Source organism: Excalfactoria chinensis, chromosome 2 (assembly GCF_039878825.1).
Source record: "Excalfactoria chinensis isolate bCotChi1 chromosome 2, bCotChi1.hap2, whole genome shotgun sequence".
NCBI lineage: Eukaryota > Metazoa > Chordata > Aves > Galliformes > Phasianidae > Excalfactoria > Excalfactoria chinensis.
This window is the reverse complement of record NC_092826.1, coordinates 10,208,567-10,234,442: the sequence shown is the minus strand read 5'-3', so window position 1 is coordinate 10,234,442 and position 25,876 is coordinate 10,208,567.

Sequence of the window (25,876 nt, the reverse complement as noted above, 5' to 3'; positions counted from 1 at the left end):
AGGATTAACTGGTAAACTGCATGAAAGTCATTCAAATTTGCTCCATACTCACTACATGAAAGAAAACAACAAACTGGAGAGGACCCAGTGGACGGCCACCAGGATGGGTGGTGAACACAGTGTACAAAGAGATGAGGGAAGCTGAGCTTCTACAGCCCAGATAACAGAAGAGGATGTAATTGTTGTTTGTTTTTTTTTTTCCGTATATGTGAGTGGTTACAGAATAGATGAAGCCAGAATCTTGTGGGGGATTCACATCAAAAAAAGCCCAGAGGCAATGAATGAAAGTTTCAGCAATGGCTGATTAGACATAAAAAGATAAAAGGGGAAAAAAGAAAATGAAAAAAAGGAAAAAATTAAGAAAAGAAAAAAAAGAATAAAAGTAGAAAGAAGAAGAAGAAGAATGTAAAACATAAAGAAAAAAAGTAGAAGACAAAGAAAAATTTGAGGAATGTTTCCTTGGAGATACTCAAACTGTCTGGACAAAACTCTTAGCAACTTAGCTCAGAAGTCATCACGGCTCTGAGAGAAGGGTTAGCCAGGATGACTTTTCCCCCATCTTGAATCATTCAATGACTCACTGATTCTGCAGTGAGCAGTTAAAGAACTGCAAATTAGGAGAAGTTTTGGTGATAAGATCTTCACTATGACAGCAGAGCCCTTATGGAAGTAGGACTTAGGAAAGAAATGGCTTTTATAATTCACTCCCCAATCTGCATCCCTTGACAACCAAGTAATAGTCCCATGTTTCTTATGTTGATTCTTTCTTCTGGCTCCATGTATCCATTCACAACTCAATATCTATCTTTTGCTTTTGGTCCCTTAGGAGTACACTGCTGTGGAGGAAGGCAGGCTTTGAATTCAGACTGACTGAACAGTTCAGTGTGAGAACATTCATCTGCCTCTGAAAGAGCCATAAATTGTGATGATGACAGTGATGGAAACTGAGCTGCATCACTTGGTAGACTGAGACTACTGGAATAAAACATGGTGCTCTTTGGAATGAGAGCAGAAGGAGGCAACACAGATCACCATCTGACCATAAAGGAGCTGTGCCACACAACTAAAAGCAAAGTGACTTACTGATAGGTAGAGGCAGAATTGCAGTTTTACATTTAATACCTGAAGCTTTCGTGGAGCAGCAGAAGAGAAATCCTACTCTAAAACATGGAAATTCTTACCTCTGTAGTAAAAAGCATAATTAAATTCTAAATCTGAGCTTTGCCTTAAAGTCACTGGTGGCGAGGAATTAAGACCAAGAAAACCAACAATGAAAGAAAATCTCACAGTGACCTTTCTTCTGAAGCCTGTTTCTTCACAGCTAAAGGGTGATTAGCAGCCACCTGAAAAACTTTTGTAATGAGGGTGGCATAAGGACTCTATTTAATATTGTTGTGAAGCAGCAGGGAAGAGAAAGCTGCAGCTGCAAATGAACCTGTTCTTTCCTCTAGTGAAAGTTTTGGCGCAAAGATCAATACATTGAGACTACAAAATAATTGCAATTATGCTAATATAATATAGAAGGATTAATGCAAGTAAATAAATAGAAAAAAAAAAACAAATTTAGGTTTTGGTTCCCTAATAAGATGCCTTTATCCCATCTGGACACACACATATTAGAATTTTAGAGGCAGAAAGAAGAAATCTCTTGCTTCTCATTTCACTGTGAGGTTGGAGGACTCTTATTAAAGCTACTTTCAGATGGGATGCTGTAAGCAGCGATGGCTGGAGCTAACCAACTTTTATTGTGTACAAATCACAAGTAAGAAGTAGTAGTGTTCAAAAATACTTTTATTACATTTCCCTGGTTGAAACAGAGTTAGATGACAGGAGTCAAAATTAGTTGACAAAATAAGTCCTGTCAAACAAACCTGATTTCATTCTTTCAGTAGAATGGTCTTTCTGATGAAGGCAATTGTGCCAAGAGGAAATGTATGTGATGTTCCTACACAATATGAATAAGGTACATATTACAAGGGATAAAATTCAGTTACCTAACAACCTCAAAAGAGACTGTCAAATAGCAAATTTGGAGATGTCAGTAGGACTTTAGTAGAACTGCAGTAGAACTGCAGTTTTGGGAATTGACAAACCTGTCTGAACTGTTGAACATTTTCATGGATCTTCTGAATACCGTAAATACAAACTCAGCTACTAATTAAAAACATATATCAGCAACAGAACAGTTCACAGAATATAAATGATGGTCAGATGATTATATAAACACATTGGCTTACTTGTTTCATTTGTGTAAAAAATGATTCAGTGCAATTAAATCTGAAACTTAGGACAAGAAATACAAACATTTGATAACTATTCTAATCATATTTCCTTCAGTGATATGACTCTGAAAATATGCTAGAGTTTATGGTATGAGCTTCAGTATCAATTTCTGAATATGTTCTCTAGCTACAAGAAAAGGATAAATATGATATTAGAATATATAGACAAGGTAAAGTAGTACATGGAAGCAAATCATCTCTGCCTACAGTTCTGACTGTATTGATAATGAATTATTTTTTTTATTCTGAGTGTTTGCATTATTTGAGGGATACTTGGAAGCTGGACTGTATGCAAAAACTATCCACAAAACAGTGACACAATAACTTGCAAAAAATCACATGCGTAACAAGACTGGAGTCTGGTTTGCTGAAAGGTGACTTGATCACATAGTACACTGAGAAAATATCAGAAGATAAGTATTTGTTTAATGCCTCAAGGGGAAGGATAATGATAACATGAGAAATAACAGTGGGGAACAAAGAAAGAGCACTGGGACACATCACTGCAGCAGTAGTGACTGTGTCTCAGACAGTCATTGAATCAGGGCAGGATGACCTTCGGGAAAATTTGTGTTAATCAGATTCAAATTATGATGCTCAGTGTAAGAGGGTGAATAAAGAGAAATCTATTCCAAAAGAGATGGAAAAGAAAGATGGTTGCCAAATATATATAGTTGAACAGCGAATCTTTTGTTCTGACACTTGTATAGAAACTCCCACTTGAAATCAGAAACTCAAAGATTACTGCAGAGGGTACTAGTAAAATATGTGCATTTCCCCCCATCTTTTAAAGACTCAGTCCATAATTTAACCTAGTCCTTAATTTAGTTAAATTATTTCAATGGCATTTTCAGAAGGAAAAAAAAGAAAGAAAGAAAAAGGCCCTCTCAACACACATCTGTCTGGTTTTGTCTATGGCACGGATACAATCTGCATCTTTTGTAAGACTTTAATGCTCCTTCTGCTACTTGGAGGTCTAATTTAACACCAGTGGCTTCTCAAATGTCATTTTGAAAATATGCTCTAGCTTTCTAATAATGAGTGAGTACGACTGAGGTTAAGCCATCAGCGTACCAATACCCATTAGTTTGACTGAGCCAATTAACACACCTATATGCAAAAATTTATACTAGCCTGTGTCTCAAATAAGAGACTTTCTGAGTTCATTTCCTATACTTCAAGCTTTTAAATTGTTTGAAGAAGTGCATTCTACCACTACAGTCATCCCCAGCTCTAAAACTATTTCACTGAAATGTAGACAGAACAGAAAAACAGCACTATGTGGCCTTAGAAACATAAAAAGATTCTTTCATTAACCTTTTGAGCTGGCCAGGGAGCTGTCTAAAGGCTTAGGGCAGAGTACACAGTCTAATGGGCAGATAAGGCAAAAACAGGTGATAATGAGAATATGACAATGAATACAGAACTCTTGTAAAGAACTGTGAAGATTGTATCTCAAAGCAGAAAAGGTGAAAATCTGTTCTGTACATATTTAGAAACCTTACAGTTCATGTGGATTTTTCTTCATCCCACAGCATCTTAGTTTTAATTATAATGAAACAAACAACATTTCTGATGTCTAGATAGTCTCCCAAATTCAAAACTGCAAACAGAAAGCTGAAACAGTAGTGAAAACAACTCTTTTTTTTTTCTTATATTTTTTTCTCCCCTCCCCCCCCCCCCCCCCCCAGCACTAGTTCTAAAGCCCAGATATGTAATTTAAACATTTTGCGTATGGCTGTTTCTATCTTAATTGTCTCATCCTTTTGCTAGCTGATTTGTTCTGTTGACTCACAAAGGCTAAGAATGTTTGCATAAAACCAAAGCTGAATCTTTTGAATATTGAACCAGATATGAAGGCAGTGTACTGACATATAAGGAGACATATAAGGAGTACACAGAATTAATTTTGTTAGAAAATGTCTTAGGTTTTAACCTGCCACAGCAACACTATGAAGAAGGTACATACAGAGGAATGTTGATTTGAAGAGGATACTCAGATTCACAGAGGTGTCAAGTTTCTGAATTCCAGTTAAAGCTGGTTATATTTGAGAAACCCAAATATACTGGAGAGTTTGGACTTGTGTACAAGAAGTTTGCAGAAGAATACAAGTGCTCAACCTGTGACTCCCAAGAGATACCTCATACCTAATGGATTTATCTTTTGCTTTTGCTAGTAGTATTAGAAAATTATGCTTAATGTGGCCAGTCTTTAAAAATCTTGTTTGACTAAAATTAATTAGACATCACAGCATCCTCAGAATAACTTGCTGTTCTCTGTTTATTAGCTAGTAAACTGAAAGGAGGGCTGAAATTATTTTCCCAAAGCTGCACATCAAGTCAAGATGAGAACTTGTATTTCCACATTCTCAATTTTGTGCTTTAACAGTCTGATTATACTGCCAGTAGTTTATCACCTTGCCAGTGCAGTATTGCTCCCCTAGGTCTCCTTCTTCCTAATAGTGGTTAACTTTCAGACCATGGTAAATGCTCAGTAGAAGGGTGGATGAGAGGGATTGGCTAGAACTGTTACTCTGACTTTTTTACAGTGTTTAAAGAAAACACAAATTTTTCTGTTCTGTGGATGCCTAGAGCTAGGCACCATTATACACCCGAAGTAGAGTTGCTAAGTACATTAAGGCTGAGTTAAATCAACTGAAGAACTGCTTGTTGACCATCCCTGAAAACTTAGAAACTTTTATTTAACTATCTGTAGCTGGGCATCAGAACTTATGAACTGAGTTTTAACTGTTGAGGCTCATTATCAAATAAGAAGATTTTTATTTTTTAATACAGTATGTTTCTCAGATTGTCGTAGAGTGGTTTGGGTTGGAAGGGGCACTAAAGATCATTTGGTTCCAACCACCTGCCATGGGCAGGACTGCCTCCCACCAGATCAGGCTGCACAGGGCCTCATCCAACCTGGCCTTGAATGCATCCAGAGATAGAGCATCCAGAGCTTCTCTGGGCAGCCTGTGCCAGTTCCTCACCAGTCTCTGAGTCAAGAATTTTCTCCTAATATCTAACTAAAAGCAGTTCCTCCTTGGGCATTTGGAACTACATGACCTTAAGGGCCCCTTCCAACCCAAACTAATATTATTCTATATTATTCTGTGATTCTAGATTCCATCACTTTCTGCCTGTGCAAAAAGTCATTCTTTCTCCTACTTCTAAGCTCCCAAGTATGGGAAGGCCTTATACGAAGGCTTCAAATTCAGTGATTTAGATACACGAGCATTTTAAATGAAATTGCTAAAAGTGCTTGCCTTTTCGCTTGCTTACTGTCATATCTAAATAGATGTGGCTGGATATTGCAGGAAAGTGAACATCCAGATAATATTTTGCATCTGTAGGTTTCATTCTAATGCACTTCTTTATTCAGTGAAGCATCAGAATTAGATATTTGACTTGTCACAACCTATCAAAATGTGTCATGCTAAATTTCCAGCTAATCTAAATCAGCACAGTTCCATGTTACCCAAGGACCAAGGCTGACTTTTACAAATGGACAATCTGTCCTGCTGCCTTTCCAGGACTTTCAATAAGTTGCTTACGAAAGAGTTCCTAGAAAATAATTATTCACTGGAATTGCAAAGTAACTTCAAACATTAAATAAACTGGCCAGAATAGGAATGTCTCTGCATTTTCTTGGTGAACACAGTGCAAAATTCATCATTTTTTTGTGGGAAACCTGCTTTAGCCAGGACTGTCTGACAAATGCCTCTGCAGGGTAGCAGAATCGTTGTCCAAATCCAATAGCTGGTAGATCAGGGCATTCTTCTGAGTGGCAGGAGGTGTGGATTCCATTTCTAATACACTGAGGTTGACTGTCATGGCTGACATGGTTTTTTTTTGGCTTCAGACTGACCAAGTTGTCTTATAACCCCAGCAGCACTTCCCCATGACATGGCCAGCTGGAGGAGACAACAGTTTGGACAGATTCCTGTGTGATCCCAGTGTAACCTGTGGATTCCTGGTTTCACTGTGCTCAAATAAAATTGCTCAATGTGTTATGGTTGGCTTACAGAAAAAATGAGAACTTACTTACATAGTTTCACTGGGATGCTGGGGCATCTTAGTAAAAAATAAAAGAATCAAGATTATCTTTGGCTTCACCAAGATATTTAGCAACTCTGCTTGCAGCAGCTTTTGTTCTCGATGGACTACCCAGAAGTGCACAGCACCTACTAAAATCTAAGGTCATCCATTCTTGCTGTTTGCTTCTTCTTTCTAACCTATTTTTCAAGTCCATTCCAGCAATGTTTCCCTTCCAAAAACATGAGATTACTGTTCTCAAATTTAGTTATAATGACTGTAATAACTTCACTGATGTAGCAGAACTAACACAATTTGAATAAGCAGGTTTCTCACTTGCACTCTAAAATCTCCTTCCACTACCAATTCACTGAGCTGAATCAATGAATTTTCACCTCTACCACAAATGTTGCACTATTAACCCAATCACATTTATTATGTCTATTTAAAAACCAAGCACGCATTTATCTCAAGCCAGTAGTACTTTCTGCTTTTATTTTATTTTATTTTATTTTATTTTATTTTATTTTATTTTATTTTATTTTATTTTATTTTATTTTATTTTATTTTATTTTATTTTATTTTATTTTATTTTATTTTTAATTCCAGTGTGGAGAAAAATAATAAAAAAGACTGATCTCTAACTAAGAAAATTCTATCACTGGGGAAAAAACATTTTGTAGAGGGCTACCTGGTAAATGCTATATATCTTTGTTCTGCTTTTGTGTCCACATCTCATGCTCAAGTCACCTATATATCTGTTTCTATAGATGACTAAGATTCTTCTTTATTTCTTGTTTTTGATGTCTTACTACAAGGTGACAGTAAGAATTCTCTTAAAAATCAGAAACCTGTCTCAAGTAAGATCTTTCTTTATATTCAGTAACAAAGACAGCTGCTATGACACCTGTCACATAGACATTCATCACTGTCAGTTTGGGATTCCAAAAAGGTTTTCATTTCCTTTGATACAGTGCTCCTCTCACTTTTAGAGTGAACCTTTGCCATGAGAGGCCAGCATGGGCTATTGACATCTTCACAGACAGCACAGATCAAAATTGTAAATATTTTTGTGAATACTGAATAAAATACCACAGCCCTGTCTTGAAACTCTGCCTCCCTCAGTGAAATTCTACTGATCTTTCAAAAAGTGAGGAGCCAAATCTTCATCTTGAGTAAATCAAGAGATCTATCATCTCAACAGGAGTTACTACATGGAATTTTATCTCCTGCATTATGCAGGTCAGAGTAGAATGGTCTAATAGGCTTTTTTACCTTAAAGCTCATATATCAATTGAGCCATCTCAGTGGAGTCACCTGAAATGGCACCAGTTAAAGTTCTGATCAATTACTTCCGTTGTTTCTCTCCTTTCATTTATTTCCTTCTTTTCTTTCTTCTTTTTCTTTCCTCCTTTCCTTCTGGCATAGAAATGTTTTATATGGCAGTAACTCCATTTAGTAACCTCATTTTTCCTCCATTCTGGTGAAAAAGATGAAAGCTCCCAATACTCAGATGCACTAAGTTTAATTATTCCCCAGAGACCATCAGGTTTTTGAAAGGGAAAAGGAAGAGAGAAATGAAAAGGTCGCCAATTTATCCTGTATTTGCTCTCATGTATGCACACAGTGTGTTTAACACCTTCTAACTCTCGTATACTCAGTTTATTATGTTACACATTTTTTTTTTCTAAGCATTTCTTTTATTCACGTTATCATTTACTCTATTCTCATGGTTACAAAACCACGGGATCTTGAAATGTTCTGTAATGGAATACTTAGGTTTATGTTTAACATGTTTATACTGTTCCAAGTGCACTGAGAATTCTGAATGGAATGATGCTGGAGTAATAGACTTATTAGCAACAAATGTGGAAGAAAATTCCTCAGTTTGTTACTTTTTGTCTTACTATGTAGACCTCTAGAGACGAATGCATACACACAAGAAGTAAATAGAATGGAATAAAATTGAAGGGAAAATTTAAAAATACAATTTCAAATGAACAATTTGTGTGAATTTTACAATTTTTCCCAAAATAAATAGCACAAATTCAGTAAAGTCAGTGTTATGGCTAAATGTTAAAGAAGTACATGATTTAGAAATACACAGTTAAGTCATCCATGCAGCCATAATATGTGTCAGTGCAATAAGATCAATATGTATTATAATCAGTCTACTTTGGTTTTGATCTCAGCTCATATTAATCAAGCCTTTCAGACCCATGGAGATATTTTTGTCCTTTTTTTCTCATTTCATATTGCCATTCTAAGGTAAAATTATTTTCATATTTGATCTGTAGAAAGTCTGATTTGCAATGTTTTAAAATTGTCTTGTAGTAAGTATAATAATTCATTGAGCCAAAGAGCAAAAGAATAGTCACTGAAACAAGACAGTGAACAGAGCAAAGAACATTTAATGTAAAGGAGTGAATACATGACAGTCTGCACTGACCAACTTCCCCTTGTCTTTTATCTGCATTATGTGACACAAGCAAACATCTTTAGGAAAGCTGGTCAGGGTCAGAGATCATCTAAATAGCTTCAGAATCATCCAGGAATTATTAAATTAATTCCTGGTGCAGAAAGAATGCATTAAGTTACTTTTAAATTCAGTTTCTTGGTACTTAAATGGTTACAAGGGGGCTGAGATATGGATAGCTTGCAATTTTACAGAATTGAGGTAAATAATTAAATATTACAAAGCAGTTTCTGGGGAACATGAGCTACATTTTAAGCAGAAAGGGGAAGAAAGTTTGAATATGTTAAAAAGTAGAGGCAAAGATTTATGCCTTCACTAACAGAAATGGTAAACATTGTCATAATAAGATAAATCTTTATTATCTATAAGCATTAAAAATAGGAGACACACATCCCTTATATCTGAATGTTTATAATTCTATTTTTAATAATTCTTGACCTATTTCACCTTTAGTCAGACAAAAGTCTTGTCTTGTGTTTAGAATCATAGAATAGTTTAGGTTAGAAAAGAGCCTTCAGATCATCAAGTCCAACCATCCACCAAACCATCATGTCTATCAGTAAACTATGTCCCCAAACACCACATCAGTACTTTTCCTAAATACCTTCAGGGTTGGCAACTCCAACACTCCACACAGTCTGTTCCAATACCTTTGTTAAATTCCATACCATTGGACATAGTCCATCAATCTATTCTATCTAGATCCTCTTCCCCCTAGGCAGATCGGTACTCTCATACAACTTCATTTCATGAGAAATCATACTAAGGATACGCTCAATCCCTTCATCAATATTTTTGATAAAAATATTAAACAAAACTTATCCCAAAACTGAGCCCTGGGTAAAGGCTCTTGTTTCTGGCTGCCAGCTGGATTTATCTCCATTGAAAATGATCCTTTGGGCCTGGTCATACAACCTTATTTTTACCCAATGTAGCCAACATTCATCCAAGATATAAGCATAAAGGGAAGGCTGCTGGTAACAATATTCACATTTCCTTCTGACCACTCAGTGGGTCATGTCATAGAAGATCAGGCTAACCAGGCAAAACTTGCCTTTCATAAACCTGTGCTGGCTGATTTTGATCACCTGATTGTCCTATATGTGCTGCGAGGTGGCACTCAAGATGATCTGCTCCATGATCTTCCTTGGCACCAATGTCAGACTGACAGATCCGTAAATCCCTGGATCCTTCCTCCACCCTTTCTTGTAGATGGGAGTCATATTTGCTAATCTCTTGTCAACTGGGACCTCCCCAGTTAAACATGACTCTGGTAAACCACTGAAAGTGGTTTGGCAAGGTGCTTCTTCAGCTGTTTGCTTGGCTCCAAAGATTTGTGTATATTCAAGTTGTGTTAAGTGACCCACCGTCTCTATTGCCACTGTTGAAACACACCATCCACTGTTTCACTGTGCTCACTTTCACTATCTGATCTCGAGAAAAGTTCAGTGAGAGTCAAGGGGTGGCATTTTTTCTGCACGTAGGAATTCAATTACACCCCTTTACTTGATAAACACTTCATGTCAGATACCACGTTGTCAGACTTCCTCTCTGCTGCCATCTGTTCTACAGCAACAAAATGTAATGGTATGCCAGTGGGTGGGTTCAACCTTTACTGTCATAGTACCACTACCTATCTTAAACATTGTGGATCAGACATAATAACATAGGAGACATTACTTTCAGAGCAGCCCTCATATATATTATGCACTGTATGATTCTAAGATGCAACTATTTTACCAGATAGAGTAAAGATTATTCTTTTAAAGAGAATTTTGGCATTAAGTTGGTAGCAAATATGTTTTCTAGTATGAATAAATTCTCTTTGTATTTATTTACACTGTCGATGAGATGTCAGTGTTCTTATTAGAATGTATGAGATTTCTTTCTTTCCAGGACTAAAATAGAAATGTAAACATTTGCATCATTAATCTCAACACTATAAACATATTTTTTTTTCTCAAAACACATGGATGTGTAGAATGCCATAATTTATTTCCAGGACTTGTTTTAATTCTTTGTCTGAATTAAGCCTTTCAGCCTTGTGAGTTAACGTTAAGCAAGTGAACTCACAAGTTACAGTACTCAATAACTGAATTCTCTTTTGTTATCAGTTATGTCAGTTCTTCAGTCAGAACAACAGAAACTGCTCAAAATAGGACAACTTAAACCACAGCTATTCTCACCCTGCCTTTCTTTCCTTTCCATTTTCCTACAATTCCTAGTAATTTATTGAGAAATATATCCCCTCTGGCCTGAAAACCTATTCTCCATGTCATACGGTTTGCAGGTGTGCTGACAATAAATTGGTTTAAGAAACAAAGAAACAAACAAACACTTCCAAAATCATCGACAGCATAGTCAAGCATCCCTTCCTATTTTACTTTAGAGGTTCTTTTTAATTTTTAATAAGTTTACCGCTGTTCCTGGTCTTTTGAGCTACAGTGCCATTAGTAAAGACAAAATATTTGCATTAAAATAATTTTAAGAATACACAAACAAAAACATAAAATGGCCTTAAAATAAATAAATAAATAAATAAATAAATAAATCCCTGTCAGGCGTCAAACATTATAATGCTAGAAAATCATTTTAAAACCCCATTTTTTCCTCGTATCTTAAAGAATCTCTCAATGGAAATAGTATACAAACATGCATTTTTTAGGTATAGCTCTTCATTTTCCAACTGTGTCATAATACTAAGAAAACACTTAACTCTAGACAGAACTGAAAAGAAATCTCTCGTTAGTTGCAATTCAACTGTAATCATCTGTCACGTAAAATAGCTGTGAGATAGGGCTTATTATGATCAGAGTGAACAGTTTTGCTATTAATACTATAATGATTCACCCTCATGCAGCCCTGTGGATTCCCAGTGATCCAATAAATAATCAGTAGACATGAGTCTGTAGTTTCAAAGGTGGTAACTAGCAAAATTTGGGTTTACTATTCTGCATGAGCCCAGAAGAAACCTTCTTTTCAAAGTCCAGAAAGGAGAAAAAAAAAAATATTTCATATAGATGTTATTACTTAGATATCTCTGTTGCAACCAGTTACCTGACTGTAATGTGAAATAAAACCTGTTATTTCCCCCCAACACCTACAATCAATGTAGAGCCCTCATGGCCTTCACCATCTTCCTTGTAGAAGGAAAAACTTATGGAAAAGCTCCTGAGGCAGGGATTGCTTTGTAGAAAATAGAAATATGCTGTCTTCCCTTGTTAATTCTAAGAGATGCAAACACAGTAGGAGCCAGCATTTTATTAATCTTATACTCAAATATTTAAGTACAGGAAGTGCAGAATGTTTTATCTTGTAAAAGTCATTCTCGATCTTCTGAATATTTTGATTTATCTAATGTAGTCTGATGCCAATTGCCCCAAAGGGCTTAACCTAGAAGATGACAGTCAGGCATACCAACCAGAAGATGTAACTTCAGTTAAGAGCTTCAGCTTTGACACTGAAATAACCTTGGAAAGTTACCCTACCTATCAGTTTGTTTCCTCACCTATCTGCCATCTATCTTTAAAGGTTTCTGGTCTCCTATTGTGTGAGAGTGATATGGGAAAGCCTTAGCCCAGTGCAACCTATGTCTTAGGTGGGTCCAAAAAGACCCATTATCATTCCATTTACTACCACTACAGCTTTCAATAAAAACTGTGTGCCCACAAATATGGAAGCCAGTACTTTTGCAGTAGGTTTGACATTACCTCAACTGCATTCTTCTAGCAACCTATAAGCCAGACATATTGAGAAATTCAAGGCATCTTGAAATTTGAGTGTTATCATCTGCACAGGAAAGTCATTCAAGTTCATATTATCTTTAATTTCTTACACTGTTTCACTTTCATCTGCTACAAACCAACCAACCAAACAAAAAACACTGCATTTGAGAGTGCACACTACATAACAGGGTAGTAATGACCTAACATCTAATATCTTTGTGAAGGGTTCTGGGTTTGCCAGTACTTCACTGGAAGCCTTGACATCTCACATTACTCTCTGTCTATCCCTGTGTACCTACCTAGTTGAGCTTGTGTGCCTCAGACAACTTGTACAGAAATTCCACAGTGTATCATTTTGGGAAGGAAGGGCAGGAAAGGGATAACATTCTGAATGGCTGAACTAATAAAAATGTGTAGCATGGTACACACCCTCTCTCTCATTTAAATATGATGAAGGCTATCACCACTGAGTAGAAGTATACCTTGAATACATCCTTCATATAATAAATAAGATTCACCTATATTGATGCTCACCAAGTGGGACAAGACATGCTTGTTGCATTTATTTGTGCTGTTGCCTGGGTTTGTACCCATCGTGATCACTTCCTTACAGTTGATATCCTCTAGTGAACCGCAAATCCTACTTATGATCATTGACAGCATCTCTGTCTGAAAAGCCTCCTGTGTTTGGGTACCAGCTTCCCTTTGTTGTTGTCAAAGCTTACTTTCCTTCCACCTCCCTCATGCTGACTATGTAAACAGACGCATCTGTTTTTGTTTATTATGTCTCTCATGTCATCTGTGTTGTGCTATATGTTTTCTTTTCTTGGCTACCTCACAGCCTTTGTGTTTAAAAGGGGAGCCAAACAGAACTTGGTATGTGTTGAGTGAATTACCACCTTGTCTTGGGGACACAACCAGGAGCTCAGCTGCAGAGTATGGAACAATGTATAATCCTGAGAAATGTCACCCCCTCCTTCTTTGTTCGAAATTGCCAGTAAAATGAGTAAGTGTTTTAGCAAACACTAGAATATTCTAGAGGCATTTTCTTTACTGACTTTTCCCAATTCCTGGCATAAACTCCTATTAAAATTATTCAGGCCTCTTCAGCTGGCTGTCAGCAAAAGAAGCTCAGTGCCTGTCTAAAGCATGGATGTATTAACTTTAGGTTTGGGAAATTCCCGGCATTAAAGAAACAAAAATTAGTGTCACACCATTTGGGGTGTTATTTATCTGCCAGAATTGTTCACCACACACTAATTTTCCCATCCACCCAGCGTGTCAGCCAAATGTGCACTAGGGTGAGAGCAGATGCTATGGGGCAGAAGGGAGAAAAGGAGAGAGCACTCAAGTGATTCACAGTGCTGGACTTGGTTCCTGTTGTGAGGCATGTACAGCACCTACTTCCATGACTTCTCCCAGGGAGGTGAAAAGGTCCTACTTACCTATGCCGTGTCCTACCACCCAGTCAGTGCACTCAGCCCTAAGTATCAGAGACAGGTTGTGTCAGTGTTGCTATGCACTGCTCTGAAATTTGCTTCTTGCAGGCAAATGGGTATGAGACTTGACTACTTTGTAGAAAGAAAATGTTCCATGCACAGAAGGAAAGACAACAATACTGCACACGCTACTCACCCTTTGGCAGGCAGCACCAGTGGCATATTTCAAGCCCACCCTTATGAAATACTGCTAGGCCAAAGCATGCCTATTATATAAATGACCTAATTCACAAGTTAAAAACGTTAAAAAGACTGATGTCAAAGAGCGGAAGGTAAAAATTAATCTGGTCACTTTTTATGCTGCAGGTGTATTTTATATGTGTTTTAAATGGATTACTAACTGCTTAATAGGGCTTAGCAGCCTGCTACAGGTTTGAACACTTACAATTATTCCAGGAAGATAAAATATGGAAAGTCTTAAACTCTGCTTACAACTGTAACCAGCTGAATCTGTAGCTGTATAAAGCAAATGAATTCTTGTTTTTCATCACCAGTTTGTGCTGTGTGCACCAACCGTGTGTGCATGCATTTGACCACATTACTGTCTAAAGAAAGTGGAGAGGTGTTTTTTTCCAGACATTTCTGGCAATGTGTCCAGGTAGATGTCTGGGTTAAGCATGTATCTGGGACACCTGCACCATCTTATTCAATCATGCCAACAAAAAGAAAATGTGAAGCTCACAAAATGGATCTAAGGTACTAATACGAAAACTTCACATAAAACCGAGTTATTACAGATTTCAAGCATTTTGAGTCCTCTAACATCTGATCAACTTTCTTATGCATGACTTTCTACCAAAAATGGCTTGAAATGCTGATGTTTTCATAGCTTTCTGCCTATAACATCTTACCTTCATTATGTGTGATCCACAAATCACTGGCATCAGTATGGTCTCCAGTGGACAAAAATCAGGAGTAAAGGCATGCTGAGGCCCAAGCATGAAGATTTGTGTAGACATACTCCAGAGATAAAACAGCTAACAGCAACACAAATATGTTTAGGTTTCACACAAGGTTCAAGTATTAGGTTTCATAGAGTTCTACCACTGTGGCTGTACAGAAGGGAGGCAAAGTCACAGTGCGCATGATATTTAAGTTCAAGACAGATATTCTAATTATAATAGTGAACAAACAGCAGGAAAATATACCACACTTCCTCAAGCACTTAGAAACTACCCTGGGCCAGGGATCTATCATTAGAATCAAAAAGTGCAGGTACAAGTAATAAAGATGATGTTTTCAGACTGAATGCTTTTTCCTGTTAGGTACTTACAGAATCTCCACAACATTAATCCCAGTCTATTGACAGGGTCCACTCTGCATTAAAATCAGCAGCTTGGCAATTAGAAAAAATAAAAATAAAAATGCTGTGTTGGCTTGCAAGGAAAATGTAATTTGTGAAGCTCTCAAGGTTTCAGTTCATGAGTTTTGTTCTAAATGTGCTTCCTCCAATACTTTGAATCCTCAGATGAAAACAAAGTGCTCCTCTAATGTGACATGTCATTTTGCATAGTGTTCTGTTGGGTCCATTGCTCTTATTACTGTCTTTCTTGGAATAATACCAGTGCCTGCTTCAGATTTGGAAGATTAGCATTAACAGGATAGAAAAGAAGAGGGCAGCTGTTCCATGATGGCATTTAGCTGATCTGTCTGCTGCCTAATCCATGTATCATCTACATATCCAGTCAGCATAAGGCAACCTAGTAAAGAAGTTTATCAGAGAAAAGCCCTTTAAATCTTTAGCCTCTTGCTAAAATACAGTGTCCACCCTCATGTTTAATGCATTCTACAACAGTAAATTCTTAGGACTGTGGGGAAAAGAGAAGGCTTTTCCTGTTAAGTATCCACACATTGGGATATTTATTTTTAGTGAGTCAGATTCTTGTGAGACTCTCTTCTTGTGGTAGTCACAATAACAGTGATGCCAAATTGTGATAGATGTGAAAGGTTCTCTATGGATTCAAGAGCTCAAATGCTATTTAATTTTAGTTGGATCTGTAAACCTCAAGAGCCCTTTATCATCTCAGTCTATCTGTTATGAATTTGTCATGGAGTCTGCTGACTCTTCTTTATCAGTATTGCCAAAAATAATCGAGTTCTCTAGACAAAAAGCTTATTGTGATCGAATAATGCTCAATTCTCATTTTGATGCTTTTGTTGTTTTTCTGTTTGTCTTAATTAAACAATTTCAATAAAAAACTTCAGCAGTCATAGGGGAAAGGTGAAAACAGGTCTGAAGTCAAAGAGCACAAACAAGATGATTTAGAGCAAAGTAAAGGTCAGAAATTAAACAGAACGATGGGAGTTTTCATTCAAGTAGTAAACTCTTAATTACACAGCAGGTTTCCAGGAGAGGTGACTGGATGCTATTATCATTTCTCTCCATTCAGTGCTTCAGATCCTGTGGCAGCCCCACATTGCCATGACTTATATCTGTTCAGAATGTAGAATTTCACCTGCAGAGAAAGGATGTAACCTCCATTGCCTGAAGCACGGACTCACACACAGGCGTCACTCATTCCTTCTTAACTCCTTGCAGTCTTTTTTGCTAGAATTGCTGCACTTCAGATACCTGTATGCCTCTCACAAAATCCCCAACCCTCCTCTTTTTTATTACTTAATCAAGGGGGAAGAATATTCTAATGAATAGGAATTATGAGCCTAATGAGTAAGAATTGTGTTTTCCTTTCCGTAATGATTCGTTTACATGCAGCATGCTATTCTGTTATTGCACGGCTTTATACACAGGGCTCCTGGCATGGAAAAGCCCTGGTAAACAAGGCAAACAAATCTGGGCTTCATGCTGTGTGGAAACCAGCTTGTTTGTGTTGGTATGCTTAGTAGATATTTTCTTTAAAGCATCCCTTTGGTTTAACAAGGTATAAAATTCTGTGTATTGTGACATTCTCCTCACATTCCTTATGTTTTGTTAAATTTTCAGAAGTTTTTTGAATAATGCATGATATTCTATGAAGCACAGAGTAAATCTGTTAATCAATGAGTATGAAATTAGAGATAAACACAAGATAAAAACACCCTTTCAGTCATGTACTACACACCCCTGTCAGAAAATGTTTTGTTCTTTTTCCCCCTCCAATCAGCTGCACATCCTGTTCTGTTTTCTATGCAGTAAGCACTGGGAATTTGATCATTGCATTTCTGGGAATGAATTGGAATTTATTCTTCACACAAAAATTGAGTTTTTCTATGCTTTTTGTCTAGTATTTAAGTTAGATCTCCTTTGGATGTACCTCTACAAATGACATTTCACAAAGCTTGTTCTGTAGAAATGTGTCCACTCTTTCATTGGCATTAACACCCTTCAAATGTAATCTGAAACTGCTATTTATGGCTCAGAAATCTGTGGGAGTTTTGCTTCTACACAGTAAGATCTGTTAAATAATTAAATCTTAAAATGATTTTCAGAGAGGCCTTTTTGAATCACATCTGGTCCTTCTTGTAGGAAATTTTCCTAGCAGATGTTACTTTTTCGCTCTCATTTCTTTCAGGTTGCTAATTACATCTTAATCTTACTCCAGTTAACAATAATAAAACAAATCTCCATCACAGACTTGTCAAGATGCAGAAAGAAAACTGCTCCAAGAGACCAGAAGCAATAGATGCTTTGCCTCAGCTTTGGGCAGCAGTCCCACACTCCTGGCAGTATCCTTCTTCTCCAGAAATCTTGCCCTTCTGCCTCCATCTTTCCCCTTTTCCTTCCCCACTGGAGGGTTGCCATTTTGTAAAGCTTCATGCCTCACACTTTCACAGGCTGCCCTGGAACTTACTGACAGGAACAGACACCCTTTCAGGTTTACCTGGAAGTTCACCAGAACAGGACGCCACCATTTCTGACAGCATCAAGTGTTCCCATACTGCTCTGTGATTGACTGGCTGCCAGTTTTTGAATTTGTCATGCCCACAGAATTGCAGAGCACCCTCTGGTTATCCACTCCCTTTGGATCAAGAGCTGCTTGCAAACAAGTATGTGTATACAAATAAAGAAAATTACAACAATCATTAAGCTGAGTAGTGCAGTTAACACCACAGAAAGAAAGGATGCCAGCCAAAGAGATGTGGACAAGCTTGAGGAGTCCCACAAGAATCTAATGAGGTTCAACAGAGCTAAGTGCAAGGCGCTGGGTCAGTGCGATCTCATATATGAGTACAGACTGGGAAAAGAACTCACTGAGAGCAGCCTGTAGAGAAAGATTTGGGAGATCTGATGGATGAAAAGCTGGACATGAACCAGCAATGTGCACTTGCAGCCTGGACATCCAACAGTATACTGGGCTGCGTCAATAGAGTGATGGCCATCAGGAAGAGAGAGGTAATTGTTCCCCTCTACTCACACTCATGAGACCCCATCTGTTTCCAGTCCTGGGGCCCCCAGCACAAGAAACACATGAAGCTGTTGGAGCAGGTCGAAAGGAGGGCCATGAAAATGATCGGAGGGCTGGAGCACCTCTCCTGTGAAGACAGACTGAGGGAGATGGGCTTTAGTTGGCATGCAGAAGAGAAGGCTCCAGAGAGACCTCATTGCAGCCTTCTGGTACTTGGAAGCTTAGAATCTGAAAGGTGAATTACTTTTTACAAGTGCAGATAGTGATAAGGCTAGGGGGAGTGGCTTCGAACTAGAAAAGGAGAGATTTAGGTTAGTTGTTAGGAAAAAATTATTGACTCAGAGGTTGATGAGGCGCTGGCACAGGCTGCCCAGAGAAGCCATTCCTGGAGGCATTCAAGGCCAGGTTGGATGGGGCTCTGAGAAGCCTGAGCTGGTGGCTGGCAGCCAGCCCTTGGCAACAGGATTCGAGCTTGATGGTCTTTAGGCTTCCTTTCCAAACTATTCTATGATTCTATTTTTCTAAGAACCCTGTCTGTGTATATGGAAAACTATAATGAAATGTCATCTTCAGAAGAACATGCATCGGTGCACAACAAGAAAAAGCTTCAAAGGGGTTTCCGGGAAAGACCCCAGAAAGCAGAATAACCAACCAATTAGCCTTTGAATCATAAACCATATTTTGAGGAAGTTTCATGCAGAGAGGACAGGTGGTAGAAGGGAATCCATTTCCCCACTGCTCTCATGGTACACACAGCAACCTGTTGTGGGGTATGGACTGGTGCTATATGAATTTACTCTGACTTCTACAACCCAGGTCCCTCCCCAAACTGATGGGGATGCTGCCTTTTCAGCCAGCCCCAGCTGCTCTACAGCATATCCTATTTCTTCCCAAATCTATACCCTGTGCTTACTCTTTCTTCCCCAGATGGCCTCATGCTGCAAGGCCTATCCCTGGCCTCCATGGCAATCCCCAAAATCACAGTCCTGAAGCACAGGGCCACAGAGACATTGCTAATGTGAGATCCCGTGGAAAGGCAAGGAGGAGGATGGACTAAGTTTTTGTTTTCAAACTAGCCAAAGACAAGTGTCTTTAATTTCAGGCTTCATCGCAAATTTCTGGCACATCTTCTGGGTGTCCTTCTGGCTCCCATGACACCTCTACAGGTTGTCACTGGGAGCCATGGGTGGTGGCTTTTTTTGTGTGTGTGTATGTATTTGGAAGGACTATTTCCCCCAGTAGGCGCAGCACCTGTAAGCACTTACATGAGGAAAAGCAGGTGTCTAATTCAGGCCTGTATTTCCCTCTGGGCCCATGTGCCAAAACTTCTTTGTGAGCAAAATGTGCCAGTTTACTTGATGAAGGCTGTCTCCTTGCACCTGACAGCAGTACGGTGAAGGTCCCATTGATCTTTTCCTGTTCTCTTATTTACAGGCCATCCATCTTCTAACAATTGGAACAAATGGACACTGGAGGCCTCCAGTTTTTGATAGGGAAAGTTTCTGGATTTTTTGCCAGATCTCAGCATCCATTTCTATATTTCTGCAACAGTCCTGAATCCATCTCTAAGGCTTTATTCTCTGCTGCAGCAGTAAGCAACAGAGGCTTTAGGGTTCACGCAAGCAACAAAGTAGTACAAACATATTCCTTTAATGAACATGAGAGAAACACTGTAGTAAAAAACATTTTCTGCTTCATCTTAAAGACAATCCTTTTTTGACTTCATGGCTGTCTCATCCACACTCAAATAAACATTTTTTTTAATATCAAGAAATGATTATATATTTTTTTTAAATTTGTATCAGGAGATAAAATAATTCAATACAGAAAATAAAAAAAATGGCCTTTTTCTATCACTAGTAGGAGGGCTGCAGCTCAGGTTGTCTGATGAGGACGGTAGAGCTGCCAATTGTAATGTAATTCTACCATGAGGAGGGTGACTTCTATTACAACTCTGCATGTTAAAGTTGCATTCAGTTCTTCAGGTTTAAAACTATGGAAGCTGTGGAAGAGCTCTTTAAGAAACATGGAAAACAGAAGAAACTGGCATAGAAATAAATCCAAGAGGAACTTTTTGACCTTATTTCCGTTCCCTCAAAAGGATGCGATCAAAAATTAGTTTAGTTAATTGAGTCTAAGCAAAGAGGTGAAAGTAATTATTGAAACAAAAACTGTCATCAGTTCTAGTAGAACAGGGTATCTGCTCAAGAAGGGTATAAAATACAGATGATGAGATGATGGGAAAATCTGAGCAACACATTATCAAAGCAAATGAGAAAACACAAGTACTTTAAGTCTATGAAGACATTGTGAGAGTCTTCACATGAAAGTGAGTTAATCATTACAAGGCAAGGCTGTTACAGAGGAGATCAGAAGATAACATGGTTAGATGATAGGGAAAATGTCTTCTCACCTCATTCTTGACTTTTTTGAACAGAAATTGGGAGAGTTACTTAGTATAATTAAACTTTGAAAGTAATTGAACAAGGTAATGCACAGTAGGAACCTCAGGGCGGTTGCTAAATTACTTCCAGTAACACCCATTTATATTATATTCTTGTGGGACTAAGTGTCCCAAGGAACAGGACTTTTCCTCAGGGCCCAGCTGCAGTGCAAGGATTATGGTCAGAAGACTGGTATCTTTGAATTAAGCAGAAGTCTGAACAATTTGGAACTGGATTATGTTTCAAGAACAGTGTTTTTATGAAAAGCTTTATTTAGAAAGGATAGACTTAAACATCCTTCTGTATTTCAGATATTTCCATATTATCCATTTCATCCTTTAACAATTTTTTTTTTCTGCTCTAGATCTTGTTACAATCATGTGGAAGTATAGAAGTGTCTCAGTACAAACCTTGGATGACACACATTCTTTCACCAGCTATTCCTTTTTCTTAACATCAGTTTATTAACCTGAAGCAATTTTCCCCCTCTTTTTTTTTCCCCACTTTTCCATTCTCTGACCATCCATTTAAACTATAATTATCCTCTTTGTCTCCCCACAAAGAAAGTGCACACTACATTCTTTACATTTGTCCAGGTAAAGAAGTCAAATATAACATGACAGAGAAAGATGAGACAGTTTGTCTTCCAATACCACATTTCTATTGTTTTTGAGGTCACATCTGGAGAACTGGGCCCAGTCCTGGGCCTCTCAGTTGAAGAAACACAGGGAACTTCTAGAGGGAGTCCAATGGAGGGTCAGGGGGCCTAAAGCATCTTCCTTATGGGAAAGGCTGAGAGACCTGGGGCTGTTCAGCATGGAGAAGAGAAGGCTGAGAGGAGATCTTACCAATGTTTATAAATGTCTAATGGATGAGAGTAAAGTTTTATGGGGGGGAAGGGGTAAGGCAGTCAGTTTAAGGTGATGCCAGCAACTGGACAAGGAACAACGGGCACAAATGGAAACACAGGAAGTTCTGTCTGAATGTGGGAAAGAACTTCTTTACTTTGAGGGCTACAGAACACTGAAACAAACTGTCCAGAAAGGTTGTGAAGTCGTCTTCTCTGGAGATATTAAAAATCTGGATGCTTTCCTGTGTAACATGGTCAAGGGAACCTGCTTTTGTATAGATTTGCACTAGATGATTTTCAGAGGTCCTTTCCAACCCCTACAATTCTATAACATGGAGCAGGTCATAAATTGTGAGTTTTTCTCCCAGCCTGCTCCTCCTGCCCTTGTGCCTCCCTGCTGTGTGGCCAAAAGCATGTCTAAATGGGCAAGATTTGTAGCAGTTCCTTCTGTGAGACCTCTGCATGTATGACCACACTGGTAAACGGTCCATCTCCTGAACAGCTATGATCTGAATTCCAGGAGTTCCAAAGGCACTTGCAATGGCAATGATAGAAAGATGGAGGACAGAAGAAACCATTTCAGTGAAAAATATACAGAGCTTGCAAACATTTGTACAAGTTTTCCTGATGACATTGTCTCCTGTTTATCTATTTATTTATTTATTTAAATTATGAATATCCACAGTTTAATTAGGAAGGAGAAAATATTGCTGACAATGAAATCTATAGTATCTGTTCTGCACTTACAGGCCCATCACTTTCTAAAAGTACCATTGTGTGTCTGCATTAAATTGCAAAGAAGAGGCCTGGTAGAATTAGGCTAGCTCTTATGTGTTTATTAAGATAAGCTTGTTGCTAAAAATTACCTCCTGGCGAATAATAATGCAGTACTATGTATGAAATAAATTGAGAAGCTATTCAAAGTTTTAATCTCCAAGGTTACTATAAAATACAAGCTGTTTTTGAAGAGTAAATCAAAGCTTTTCTAACCTGCTGGAACTCATTGAAAATGCTGAAAGAAGAAGTGAGTAAAAAGAAATGGATGTCTTTAATGTGCATAAAGCTGCAAACAAAAGACTGTGGCTGAAGGTCTTGATAACGGACTTTTCAGAAATGCTGATGGTCAGAGGTTAAATCCTTGCCTGGAGTAGAAGTGGTTAAAAAGATAGATGATGAAGTAGAAATAAATAAGAAGTTTTTCAGAGGAAGAAAAGGTTAATAGTGAGTTGCCCTGTGACTGAGCATTACGATCTACAAGTATGTTGTGAAATATGCATACAGTTGACCTGGAGGAAGGGTGAATGGGGAGCAGTAGCTGCACAGCAACTATGCAGTTATTTTAGATAATCAGAAGAACACAGAGGAAGCACGAACATTTTCAAGACACCTTAGATCGGAAGTGATTAGCAGATAAAACTGTGAATCAGGAGGTGCTGGTTCCAGTGTGTGACTAGAGAAAAAGAATGTGTGGAAGTATTTCTGTTAAAACCATCAGTATACAATGTTTTGGTTTTTTTTTGTTTTTTTTTTTAATTGTTTGCACAATTTGGCTTGTTTTGAGGAAAATTTTTTAGAAGCATGATTTAGTATTCATATTTCATTTCTGGTTAATTCAAAGACTCACTGTAGACAAAAGTTGGACACTGTGAAAAAGGAGAAGGGTTGTTTGCCATTTTAAAAACAGCAGTACTTCCTGAGCTGGAGTGTATTGAACCCAGAGATTTAGAATAGACCAGAAGTTAGTTTGACTTGCCCACAAAAAGGACAGAGAAGGGATATGATTGCTGTCTATAAACGTAGAAGAAAGACAAATGCTGGAAGGATAAAGATCTATTAAAACTACTGCTGCAGGTATGAGTCATCATGGAAACTGATCAGATAAGACTAAATTTAAGAAGTTAGGTTTATGGCAGGCAGAACAGTGCTGTTCTGGACTATACTTCTGGGATGGGTAACAGGACAGAATCTCTTTCTCCTTTCTTTGAAGTGGTTTATTTTACCTTCACACTGCTGATAGTCTTGCGCCAGATTGATTGCAGAGGAGAAATTTCAGCTTTTACATTTCCACTGGAAACGTGTTTTGAGAGAGACATTACCAGAAAGACAAAAAAATTAGAGAAAACATATCCTGATCTCTCTTTTAGTGTCACATTGCAGAGTAGCTGGATCCTAGTATGTTGTTTCTCATTTCCTAGTATGTTGTTCTCTGATACTTAGATACTTCAGGTCCTCAAAGAAATCCTTAGATAACCTGGCAAAAGGTTAAAGGAATAGTTTTTCAAATATTTATATGGAAGCTCTGAAGCTTCCTACAACAAGTCTAAAAGCTTTCTAACTTCCTAAGGATTTGGTAATTTGGGTATTAATAGTAGCTGCAATTTTAGAGACAAATTAGAGATCATCTCTAGCATATGTACTAAGAAAAATGAGACTGTACTGGCATTTCAATAGGTCTGAAGTGTCACTATGTTTAAAATCCTATTTGGGAATACAGCTCAGTATAGGTTAAAAGCAGCCTTGGGAAGAAGTACAAAAGTTTGGAACAACCAGAGTGTAGCTGGGGACTTTGTGGGACTTGAGCAGAGCCCCTGAAAGCAGATGCTGTCATCAAGGGTAGTTTTAAAAAATGTATAAACTTACACTAAAGAGACAAATTAAAATAGAACAAAATGTCTTACTTCAGCCTTTCAACTCCCCTAGTCTCCTGTTCTTTTCTGTGCATTTGTCTCCTTCTTCAGCCTCATCTCTTTAACCTCTCTTTCTCTTCCAGTCCTCCTAAGATGCAAATACTCTGCTTCTGTCATGAGGTCTATGCTGGATGTATTGTTTTGCCTATGTCAAGTCTAAATAGGTGAAGGTACTTGCCTTCTCCTCCTCTAAACGTGAAATCATTTCTGTAGGAGTGAATGTCAAAACAAAGATTCACTACTAAACTGGTTTCTCAGGGTATGGCAGTTTTTTCTCTTAATATACGTATCAAAGAGGATCTGCACAAACATTCAAAAATTGCTGTCTTCTGTGGCTGCTGGACAACCTACAGGAGATTAGAGTTGGCTGCTCTGAGTACAAGTTACTCAAGGCTCGTGCCCTCATTAAGGACATATGTCCTCTTAACTGAGCACCTTCTGGGCTCTGCCATAGCAATTTGTCAGAGGTCTTTGGAGAAATACTGGATGTGAGGATTAAAATTATTACTTTTTTTCTTCTTATATCCCAGTCAGATCTTCAGAAAAAACATGCCCTTAGTTTTTATTTATTGACTTGATTAATTAAAATTCTTTTTTGGGTTATTAAGTATAGAAGAGAGGCTCAGAAAGGAACATAAGAAATGACACTTTGAACTTTTTGTGAGGTAGAACTTGAAAACTATGGAGGGGTGAAAAATCACAGTGTCAACAGAGTGAAGGAATTATTCTGACAAACAGAAGTCTGTGTACCCAATTCTTTCAGTGTGTTTATTTATTGCTGATATTCATACGCAGTAAGGTAGTTTCATATCACTGTTGCCTAGCTATTTTTCTTTGGGAATGCATGAATCACAATGACTTTTGCTGAACCATTTAAATGGGGGTCTGCTGCAGCATGTTGTTGTGGGTCTGCATTGCAGTGCATTACTGTGGTATTTAGAGTATGTAATGGTATGCAGTAATACTGTGTGGGCTTTTTTCACCCCAGCATATTTTCTTTTAATGAAAACAATTAAAATACAGATCCTTGTAAAATAAAAGCCTTGAATTTCTACTGAGATACTGGTAACTGATCACTTTAACATACTGTACTAGAGCTAGTAAACCAGTGGTTTTGTTTTTCATCTGTTTTGTGTAGCACAACTCATCACTTGACCAATCTATTATTTCTTATGTTGATATTGCAGTTTAATATGACTTTTCCCTTTATCAGTGTCCTTGATAAACTTCCTTGTTTGGACTAAGAGAATGATTTCTGTTCTATTGCATTCACTAATTCTCTGCCCTTGGAGTTGATACAAATTCCTTCACACTTGTAAATGAAGTACATAGAAATCTCTAAGTTATCCTGCAACATTTCTACAACTGGCCATGCTAAAAGTTCTTCCAAAAGATGGGTGATCATCTCAGCTCATAAGAATCTTGTACATAGGAGGCTTTGTTGTCTTTTAAATTATGTCAAATATATATATATATATATATATATATTTAATGACATCACAGAATAATAGAATGGCCTGGGTTGAAAAGGTCCA